This window comes from Cervus canadensis, chromosome 32 (assembly GCF_019320065.1).
Source record: "Cervus canadensis isolate Bull #8, Minnesota chromosome 32, ASM1932006v1, whole genome shotgun sequence".
Taxonomy (NCBI): domain Eukaryota; kingdom Metazoa; phylum Chordata; class Mammalia; order Artiodactyla; family Cervidae; genus Cervus; species Cervus canadensis.
Window position 1 is genome coordinate 1,181,225 of NC_057417.1, and position 11,290 is coordinate 1,192,514.

The 11,290-nt window shown below is 46.1% G+C and overlaps 1 long non-coding RNA gene across 2 annotated transcripts; it reads right to left on the reverse strand.

Moving 5' to 3' along the window:
• Window positions 1–808: 808 nt before the first annotated feature.
• LOC122433201 lies at window positions 809–10,843 on the reverse strand. 2 transcript variants are annotated; one of them, XR_006267051.1, is made up of 3 exons: window positions 10,429–10,843; window positions 6,913–7,668; window positions 809–1,296 (listed from the first exon to the last, which is right to left on the reverse strand). It is a non-coding gene; the product is annotated as an uncharacterized LOC122433201 (long non-coding RNA). The 2 variants fall into 2 exon arrangements; XR_006267050.1 differs by having other exon boundaries at window positions 6,913–10,843.
• Between the last annotated feature and the right edge of the window lie 447 nt (window positions 10,844–11,290).

Sequence of the window (11,290 nt, forward strand, 5' to 3'; positions counted from 1 at the left end):
TCTCCCAGGTGCCCTTACCATATGCATGTTTTTATTTATTTACTTGGCTGCGTCTGGTCTTTCATTGTGGTGCCCGGGCTCTGTAGTTGTGGCACGTGGGTTTAGTTGCCCCACGGCATGTGAGATCTTAGTTCCCTGACCAGAGATCGAACCTGCACCCCCTGTATTGCAAGGCAGATTCTTAACCACTGGACCACCAGGGAAGTCCCCATCTACCTGTTTTAACATCTTTACAAATGTAGCCTCTACCCCCGAACAACCCTACATGCAGTGGCATCTACTGTCCCTCAACCCCCTTGAACCTCTCACCAAGCTTAAGAGATGGCATGAGAGAGGTCTGACAGGTCAGGTCTGAGGCAGCCCCCAGCCCGTGGCAGGACACCACGCTGTCATCTCTGGTCAGCCATGAACAGGCCCTGGGCATTTCTTTCACTGACCCCAAACCTGGCAACCCAGGGACTCTCTATTCCTCCAGGACCAGGGGGGTTTTCCAGGATTTCTGGCGTGCCCCAGTAGCCTGCACACCAAGAGAGAGGCAGACAAGATCAAGAGAACAGGTTTTGCACAGTTAGAGAAAGACTTTGATGGTTCATAACATCAGGGAAAAAATTCCAGTACCCCGGGGCAAGCTGCAATGTGGATGCTCCTTTCAGCAACCTGCCTCTGATTGGAGCTGCCTGGAACCTCCCTGCCAATCAGCATGGGCGCTGGGAAACCTGGAACTTTATAGCTTAGCAACGAGAAATCTGGAGGAATTCTGGAATTAATTTAAGGAAACGAGAAGGGGGAAAAAAAAACTAGAAGGAAATTAGTAGCCAAATAATCAGACTCCCTGACTTTATTATTACCTTTGTGGCCAAGGCAAGTCATTTTCAGCATTAATTACAAGCAGAGAGGGAACCGGCCAGCTATCTTGTCTCAAACTCTGCGATGTTTTTTGTTCTGTTTTTTTTTTTTTTTTTTTCCCCCTGTACTGGCACTGGGGTGGAGATGTGAACAGAGCCAAGAAAGAGCAGACAAAACAGGTACAATAATTAAAGAAAAACCACACCCACTCTTGTCTGCCATAGCTCCCTCCAGGAGCCTTGTTGTAGTCAGTCTCTCTGGAGTCACCTTCTATCATGTGACATCGTGGATGTCAGCCTGTCTGAAATGGGAACTGGAGGTCACAGTGGCTACAGAGGGTTTCTGCAATTTCAGATGGAGGCGCAGTCAGAGGTGATGATAGCCTGGTTGGTTGGTCCATCTGATGACTGTTTACTGAACATCATTCATGTGTCACCGTTGAATCAGGGGCTGTAAAACAGAAGTGAACATTACATACTGATCCCTGCCTCCCGTGGGTGGGGAGTCTGGCTGGGGTGGGGGAGCCTAGATATTAATAATCAGTTTTAATTATATAAGGCATGAAACCCCAGTACTTCTGTGGGGACTTGGCGCTGGTTCTCACATCCTCGAAAACATCCCTTTAGACGCCTCACTCTGAGACAGAGTGACTGACTCATCCCAATTGGCTCAGGACTTTCTTGATTTAAGCACCTAAAGCTCCCAGTCCCGGGAAACCCCGAGATGACTGGTCACCCCACCCTGGGACAGGCTGAAATGGGGCAGGAAGCAGCCTCCCTTAGCATGTGGGACTTCCCCAAGCAGCTAGGACACAGGTTAAGCAGGCAATTTGCTGTGTGGCTTGGAATAAGTTACTTGGCCACTCTGGGCCACTGTTTCCTCAACTGCAAAATAAGAGTTTGACCTGGTGAGCTTTTCATCTCCTGGAAGTTCTGGTTTCCTGGCCCTGCTCCTGCGTTCAGAGCTGAATCAATGCAGAGGGCTGAGCAAAGAAGGCAGGGCCATGTACCCACAGTGTAGCCCTGGGCAAGTATCTCACCTCCTCCATAAAATAACTGGAAGAATAGTACTTACTTCATGGAAATATGAGCACTCAGTTAAGTAAAAATATTCTATGGGTCTGGCATAGCTGGATACTCTCAAGTTGCAAAGTATGGATATCCTGGTTAACAAAAAGTGTGATTAAGAATTATGACATTATGATTAAGAGTTATGGGAATTCCCTGGTGGTCCCAGTGATTAGGACTTGGTGCTCTCACTGCCAGGACCCTGGGTTCAATCCCTCATAGGGGAACTAAGATCCCACAAGCTGCAGGGTCAAATAAAATGAGTTACGGTATTTCCTAACTAGTGACTGCCAGTTTTCAAAGAAAAAATTTTTTAAGCATGTACTTTATCACAGTACATACTCTTTTTTTGGGGGGGCTGCTCCGGGTCTTAGTTGCGGCACTTGGGATTTTCAATGTGGCATGTGAACTTTCAGTTGCAGTATGTGGGATCTAGTTCCCTGACCAGGAATCAAACCTAGCCCCCCTGCATTGGGAGCACAGAGTGTTAACCACTGGGCCATCAAGGAAGTCCCTTCTTCAGTTGCTAATGTTGTTCAATCACTAAGTCATATCCAACTCTTTGTGACCCCATGGACTGCAGCATGACAGGCTTCCCTGTCCTTCACTATCTCCCGGAGTTTGCTCAAACTCATGTCCATTGAGTTGATGATGCCATCCAACCATCTCGTCCTCTGTCATCCCCTTCTCCTGCCCTCAATCTTTCCAAGCATCAGGATCTTTTCCAATGAGTCAGCTCTTTGCATCAGGTGGCCAAAGTACTGGAGTTTCAGCATCAGTTCTTCCAATGAATATTCAGGACTTATTTCCTTTAGAATTGACTGGTTTCATCTCCTTGCTGTCCAAGGGACTCTCAAGAGTCTTCTTCAACATCAGGGTTCTAAAGCATCAATTCTTCGGTGCTCTGCCTTCTTTATGGTCCAACTCTCACACCTGTACATGACTACTGGAGAAACCATAGCTTTGACTATACAGACCTTTGTCTGCAAAATGATGTCTCTGCTTTTTAGTACGCTGTGTATGTTGGTCATAGCTCTATCACAGTACATACTCTTGACTGCCTTTCACCTTCAGGTGTCTAGTTCCATGAGGTGGAGATAAGGTCCTTTTTGCCACTGTCTCCCCATAATAAAGATCTGTTGAGTTCATTGAGGTTGTATCATGCCCATTTTACGGGTGAGAGAATTGAGGCTTAGGGAGGTGAAAAGTCCTGCCATTAAGTGGAGAAGTCAAGAACTGAGCCTGGAACTGATTCAGGGTCTTGTTCTCTCCATTTATGGGCCTCTGCTTCCTCAGGGGGTGCATAGGGAAGGCGTGAGTGATGGCAAAGGAGTGCAGGAGGAAATCTGGTGGAGGGAGTAGGGCTGTGAAGATCTGACTAGGAATTCTCCGAAGGGAGCAAATATGATGGGCCGAGCATAACACCAGCAGCCTGGCTTGATCCTCATGTGGACAGGAACCTTTTGGACACTGCTTTCTCACCTCGCTAGTTGCCATGGCGACAGAAGAGGGTGTGCACACACGCATGCACTGAGATGTATCGCAAACCTGCGACCCAGGCTTGCCTCAGAGATGCCAGCAATGGGTAGGCAGGTTGAACAAATAACACAAGGGCACACAAGTACATGGTACCATAAACCCTAGCTATCCATCACCCAGCTTCAATAATCACCAAGTCTCAGCTAACCTTGTTCCATCTATAACCCCCCTTCCCCTCCTTCCTCATCCTAGATACTTACAAGCAAATTCCAGATAGCTTCTGCAAATATTTTAGTTTATGACTCCAAAAATAAGGATTTTTTTTTTACTGCCATCATCCCGACTAAAACTAACAATAATGCTTTAATAATCAGAAAATATCCACTGTTCACAATTTTCTGGTTGTCTCATTAACTATCTTCTTTGCTGCTGCTGCTGCTAAGTTGCTTCAGTAATGTCTGACTCTGTGCGACCCCATAGACAGCAGCCCACCAGGCTCCTCCATCCCTGGGATTCTCCAGGCAAGAACACTGGAGTGGGTGTTGCCATTTCCTTCTCCAATGCATGAAAGTGAAAAGTGAAAGTGGAAAAAAAGAAGAAAAGAAAAGTGAAAGTGAAGTCGGTTCAGTCGTGTCCAACTCTGCACGACCCCATGGACTGCGGCCCACCGGCTCCTCCATCCATGGGATTTTCCAGGCAAGAGTACTGGAGTGGGGTGCCATTGCCTTCTCCAAGCTATCTTCTTTACAGCTGGCTAAAATCAAGATTCATATGTGGTTCATACATTGTGATTGGTTCATACACCTCTTACCCCTTTCTTGATCTGCACCCACAGATTTTCCTCCCCTCTCTTTTTCTTCTCCTGCAATTTATTGTGGAAACTGAGTTGGTTGTTCTGTAGTGTGTCCCAGTCTGGGTTTTGCTTACTGCATCCCTCTGCTGGTATTATACTGATACCTGTTCCTCTCTGCACTGTTTCTTATAAATCAGTAGTTAGATCTAGAAGTCCACTTAGATTCATGTTTGTTTTTGTGTGTGTGTGTTTGTATGACTGCTTCCTAGTGGATGCTTCCTATTTCTATTTGAAGGCACATAATTTGTGGTTGTCCCCCTTCATGATGTTAGCAACCATTGAGGACCACTGTCTAGATCCATTAGAGGTTGAAGATGGTGGCTTACTAATTCTATTCTTCTGTCTTTTGTTAGCTGGAATACATCTATAAAGAAACCTCTCCTAATCAGCCATTCGGTTCCTGTAAAGTATGGCTCATACCAGGAGGATACATGCTTGACTCTTTCCTCTCTATTTGACAGTTTTCAAACTAAGAAGCTGGTCCCAGGGAGTTCTCGGGTGGCCTAGTGGTTGGGATTCCAGGCTTTCACTGCCGTGGCCTGGATTCAATCCCTGGTCTGGGAACTGAGATTAAAAAAAAAAAAAAAAAATCAGTCCCAACATCCTCCAAAGATGATAAATGAGTTTATGTTTTCCTGTTTTTCTAAGTATCACTGTGAACTTACAGGTTTGGACATACATAACCCATTTTCATCCACTGCTGTTATTATACTTATCGATGCTCAAAATGTCCCATCTCTGGCCAGTGGGAATCTTTTCACATTGTCTTCCTGACTCCTTTCTGACAAGTCCCCTTAGGTCTGTGACAGTTTCTGAGCCACCTGGATGACAAGCTGTTCACGCTCATCCTGCACGTTTCCTGCCTCAGACCTGGAGTCAGCCCTATCTCCACAGAGCACTTCTAGTCAGAAGTGGGGTTTAGAGACCACAATGTGTGCGCTGCGAGTGCTCACTGTTCCTGAATTGCCCGTTACGTCAAACCTTTTCAGTGGACAGGCGTAGGAAACACATGCTTTATTTTGTAAGGCAAGGTGTAATACCAGTGTATTATTTTGTAATACCAATACTTCCCATCTGGACTGGGGACTCCAGGTTTTTCACTTCATCTCTGTGATCTTACATCCACATCTCTTTTCTTGCATGACTGTGCAACAAAGCCTGTTTCTAAGGGCAGAGCTCCCCACTGGGTCTCCCATCAAGCAGGAAGCATGAGAGAAAGCACTTAAGTCTTCCCCTCAGAAATGAGGTTTAGAAGTGGCTCTGAGAGAAGCCTATGTCATGGTCCACAAGGGATCACATTCTCATGGCAAATGAACCAGCTCTTTTCACCACCCTGTGTGTGGAGCCTCGCATCTGATTGCTCGTAATCCACACAGCACATTTGAGTCACATGAGGAATGACAAAAACCCCTCTCAATCACACTTAAGTCAGAATCTCTGGGGCTGGGACCCTAACACTTTTTAAAAAAGCAGTCCAGGTAATCTTATTTATGTGGCCGTGCTGGGTCTTAGTTGTGGCATGTGGGATCTTCCATTGTGGCATGTGGGATCTTCCATTGTGGCATGTGGGATCTAGTTCCCTGACCAGGAGTCGCACTCAGTGCTCCCCTCGCCCCACCCCCAAATCGAGAGGGCAGATCCATGCTTTCCTGGACTACCAGGGAAGTTCCAGTTCAGGTACTCTTTTTTTTTTTAATGTTCAATTCACCAAAATTTTAGAAAGTCAGTATAGTTATGTTAATAGATAATAAAACATTGATAAAGGAAATAATTCAGTCTTACAGCTATTTTGCCTATCTGGAATATAGTCATTAAAATGGCCAGATAGGAGATTATATAAGAGTCCAGGTAATTTTAACGTGCAGCCAGGGTTTAGAATCACTGCTCTAGTCCTTTCTTCTCAGCCAACGGAAGAGAAGGAAACAAGGGCTATGGTAGATGGTGCCTTCAAAGCCCATTAACTTGAGGTTGAAACCTAGCACTGCCTGTCTCTACCTAGGAAACCTCTGGAATGGCACTGAGCAATGGAACTTTCTGCAGTCATCAAAATGGTCTATGTATCTGCTCCATCCAATGTGGTGGCCACTAGCCCTATATAGCTATTAGTGCAACCTAAGCGTGAAATTTTAGATTAAAACATTTTAAACTAATTTACACAGAAATAGCCACAAGTGACTAGTAGCTATCATCCTGGACACCACCACTCTGGGAAATCACATAACATCTAGGCCTCATCTCTATAAAACAGGGACGAATAAGAATGACTTCCTTGGGTTGTGGTCGGGATTAGAGATAATGTATATTAAGTGCCTGGTATACACAAGACATTCAATAAAATGCTGCTTATTTTCCTTATTAACATCAGCCTGTCACTTCTTAAAGAAAGAAAGGAAAACTTGCCTGGAAAATGAGAGCTCAAAAGTACCCAACTACCGAGACTAAAAATTCTGAGCTGTTCCAGAGAAACTCTCAGAAGATATTTCTTAATTGTAGAAGTTCAATTACAGCGAGAGGTTATCAGTTGCAAGGGCTGTATTTCATTACCGATCTAGCCACAGCTCAATAAATTAAGCAATCACTCAAAATAACATGTTGCTTTAATCCCCTCTTGGAACAAATTCAAGTTGCTTGGTTTTATATTAGCACAGCTCTTGAAAGGCAACTCACATTGGCCTCGTTTCTGTTTCTTCAATTCATCAGCCCCTCTCTGGATAAACCTTTGCATCTCCTGACTAGCAGGACAGAGGAGTCCCAGCCGAGCAGACCTCCTTTTATTAAAACCGGAGTGTTTCCCATCATTTGGCCTTTACATGTTCCACGTTTCATTTGCTGAAATTACTGGCAGGTTTATCTGCAACAAAGACAGAAAGAGATCAAGAGGCAGCAGCCCAGTTCTGAAACACCCTTCTGAGAAGCCCAGCTCGGACGTGCGAAGCAAACGGTGGTGGCTTTTCCACCCTCTTCTTCTCTCTGCTGGTTTCTCATCTCACAGTAGAATTGCGTTTCCCCTAGAAACTTGGCACCGGAGGTGTCAGCCCGGGAACATATTTGTTTGTGTAAATTAAAAGGAGAATATGTTTTGACCATATTTAAGTTCTAGCTGTGCTAAAGAAATAAATACTGAGTTGCACAATGCGTCTCACTGCATGGTTCTGGCTCACCTCGCCAGACTCTGTCTTTGTTTTATAAAAACCTAAACGAGAGCTCTGAGCAGCTCAGTGCCTCAGATGGCTATGGGGACAACCTCTCAGGCTGTGTCCACCCCACCAGGCCCACGTGGAGAGTCCACTTACCTGAGTTTGAGATCTGACATGCTGCTATCTTGCCAGGATGGGCAAGGGTATTGGCAACAGACACCCTCACCTGTGCATTGTTGATGGGCGTGTGAATTTCACCGCCTTGGTGAATGGCACTGGGCAATAGCTGTAGAAATTTAAAATGTACACATTGACATGGAAATCCCACATCTAGGAGTGTATCCGATGGAGTATAGCTGGACAGATACCAGAGAGTATATATAACGTTAAAATCCTGGAGTTAACTGAAGTGCTGAAAGCAGGGGACAGGTTAAGTGTGGTGCATTGCTAGAAGTCATTAGACAGCTTCTGGTGGGTCAGAGGGCTGTCCTGCCTTCAGGATATAAACCATCCCAGCCCCCTGCCACTGTTCTTAATGTTAGAAGCCAAAAAAGTGTATGCTCTCGAATATGCTTAGAAAATTTATGAAGATTATGCAGACTGCATATGGTGATTACATTTAAAAAGTGAAACTGGAGTTAAGAGGAAAATTGCAAAGGGGCTCCTGTATCTCCCATGTTTCTGTACTGTTTTTCTTACCATATGCATGATATTATTTTCGAAAATTGGGATAATTAAAAACACAGAAAATGGCATTTAAAAAATCATTTCCACACTCTGACAGGAGCAAGGTAATATGATGATAATACTCTTTTCATCACATATCTGTCAGGCCAATGAAGTGGTGGTGGGAAACCTTTGCTTTTCTGGTCTTTAAGCAAATAATATAGAGGGCTGAATGGTGACTCCTAGAGTGAGAAAAGGTATGTCCACTTCTCTCTCAGAGCCTTCACAGGTTTCCTTATATGGAAAAGCTGTGGTTAAGTTAAGGGTCTTGAGGTGGAATTTACCCTGGATTATTCAGATGGGCACTACATGCAATTACAAGCATCCTTTAATGGGAGAAGCAGAGAGAGACAGGGAAGAAGACAGGAAGACAGAGGCAGAGATTAGAGTGCTGCGGCCACATGCCAAGGGATACTGGAGCCACCAGAAGCTGGAAGAGGCAAGGAATGGATTTCCCTCTGGAGCACCTGGGAGGAGTGCCGCCCTGCCAAGTTTGGGCTTCTAGCCTGCAGAATATTGAAATAATAGGTTTCTGTTGTATTAGGCCACTCAGTTTGTAAAAATTTGCCCTAGGAACCTAACACATCACCTGACACTCATAGCACCTGTAAAATGCATGAAGGGCATTTTTGTTGCTTAGTCACTCAGTCGTGTCTGACTCTTTGCAACCCCATGGACTGTAGCCCACCAGGCTCCTCTGTCCAAGAGGATTCTCCAGGCAAGAAGAGTGGAGTGGGCTGCCATTTCCTTCTCCATATCAACATATGGAATGCAGTTCACCAGCCACAGGGAGCTCTGGATGCTGGGAGGGTGGGTGGGAAAAGCAATCTTCTCAGCAGCTCCACGGAAACCAACCCTGGATTGGTCCTGCTTAGGTCACATGACCACACCTGGACCATATGAAGTGCATAGGGAGAAACAAATTTGGTAGGGCTGGGTTTTGGTGAATTTGTGCCACAGATGATTAGTGAGCATCTACTAGGTGCTAAGGACACAGCAGAGAACAAATCAAAGATAGCTGCCCACCTGGAGCTGACATCTCAGTGAGAGAAGCAGAGAGACCAGTGGTGGTGGAAGGGAACAAGAAAGCATGAAGGAAGGTAAGGCTCGAGATGGGGACTGGGGGAATGCAGTTCATGGGAACTGCGGTACAGGACGTTGGAGAACTGACGTTGGAGGAGAGGCCTGAAGGAGATGAGGGCATGAGCTGTGTGTTCCCCTGATGCAAGAGTATCTGGCAGAGGAATAAGCATAGAACCTGACCCACTGGTTGACCTGAATCAGTAGGAAGGAGCGACCCTCTCTCCCCCTCTCCTTTTCCTGCCTCCCACACCTGCTGCCCGCCTGCTGCAAGCCAGCGGCTGCGGTGCAAAGATGAGTGAGACCTGGGTCTCCAGGCTCAAGGTCACCACTCATAGGGAGAACATGCATGTAAGCAAATCATTCCATTAACGTGGTGCGCGTTGGAGCAGAGGCCAGGACAAGCTGCGGGCTCCGTCCTTGGTGGAGAGCAGGGTGAGGAGAAGTGGAATGAGGTCAGGGAGATGCAAGCAAGCAGATAGAGGTTGGGACTTGAAGCCCAAGAATAAATGTTGAGCTCTGATTCAGCGGTAAATTAATTGAAAGCAGGGTGGTGGTGGTGGTGGGCAGAGATGGAGAGGGGCCTGGGGGAACCTCTCATCCCCAAATACAGCAAGGCAAACCGAGGGGAGAATGTTTTGAGGATAACCTACCCCGCTTAGTTTCACAGAGTCCATGAGAAGGAACAAACAGTTCCCAAGTCCTGAACTGGGATGCTCTGGTGCACACAGAAACCAGAGCTGATCTGACTGAGGTATGATGGGGGATTCATTACTCGGGTAACCATGCTGAAGGACGAGAGAGGCTGAGTCACTCTTGGGTCCAGGGACAGAACACAGCACCAGTCTCTCTGTCTCCTCCCCAAACCTCCAGCCCATCCCTTGTTTCTCCCTCCCTCCATGTTGGCCTCAGTCTTTGCGGTCACTAGTAGCTCTGGATGCTGGTGAGTGGGTGGGGAAAGCAATCCTCTCCCCAGCTCTACTTAAAACAATCCTGCCTTGGCCCTGCTTAGGTCACGTGACGACACGTGGACCAAGCACTGTAGCCCAGCTCAGAACTGGGCTGCTATGAGTTTTCATATCAAGTCACGTGTCTACACCTGGACCTATTACTGTAGCTGAGGCCTGAGTGTTGTCAGCAGCCATCTTTGGCCATATTCCCACTGGGCATAGTGTCTCTTACTCGGAGGGGTAGAAAGTGCTGGCAGGAAAAGAAAAACAAAAAACCCAGAGCCACCTACCTCTTCCAGAGCCTTCTTCTGGCTGTGCTGCTTCCATAGTCATTCTCAGGGGAAGATTGCCACAACCCTCAGTTGGGCTTTGCATTGAGATATGCTGTCTGTAAACCCCATATTTGCAAGGATTTACTCAGACCTGGTGGTGTAATCGTTTCCTGCCATTGTTGCTTATTATTACTTTAATCAAATGCAAAATGTTTTCTTCCTCTTTGGTTTATGATTTCCTCTCCTGTTCCTAAGTAGGAACTTTGTCTGTCTTGTTGGTTACAGCTCATGCCCCATACTTAGCCTCTTATAGTTCAGTTTAGTGGCTCAGTCGTGTCTGACTCTTTGCGACCCCATGGACTGCAGCACACCAGGCTTCCCTGTCCATTACCAACTTTCAGAGCTTGCTCAATCTCATGTCCATCGAGTCAGTGATGCCATCCAACCATCTCATCCTCTGTCACCCCCTTCTCCTCCCACCTTCAATCTTGCCCAGCATCAGGGTCTTTTCTAATGAGTCAGTTCTTCGCATCAGGTGGCCAAAGTATCAGCATTTCAGCTTCAGCATCAGTCCTTCCAATGAATATTCAGGACTGATTTCCTTTAGCATTGACTGGTTGGATCTCCCTGCTGTCCAAAAGGGACTCTCAAGAGTCTTCTCCAACACCACAGTTCAAAAGCATCAATTCTTTGGTGCTCATCTTTCTTTACAGTCCAACTCTCACACCCATACATGACTCCTAGAAAAACCATAGCTTTGACTAGATGGACCTTTATTGGCAAAGTGATGTCTCTGCTTTTTAATATGATGTCTAGGTTGATCATCACTTTTCTTCCAAGAAGCAAGCATCTTTTAATTTCATGGCTGTAGTCATCATCT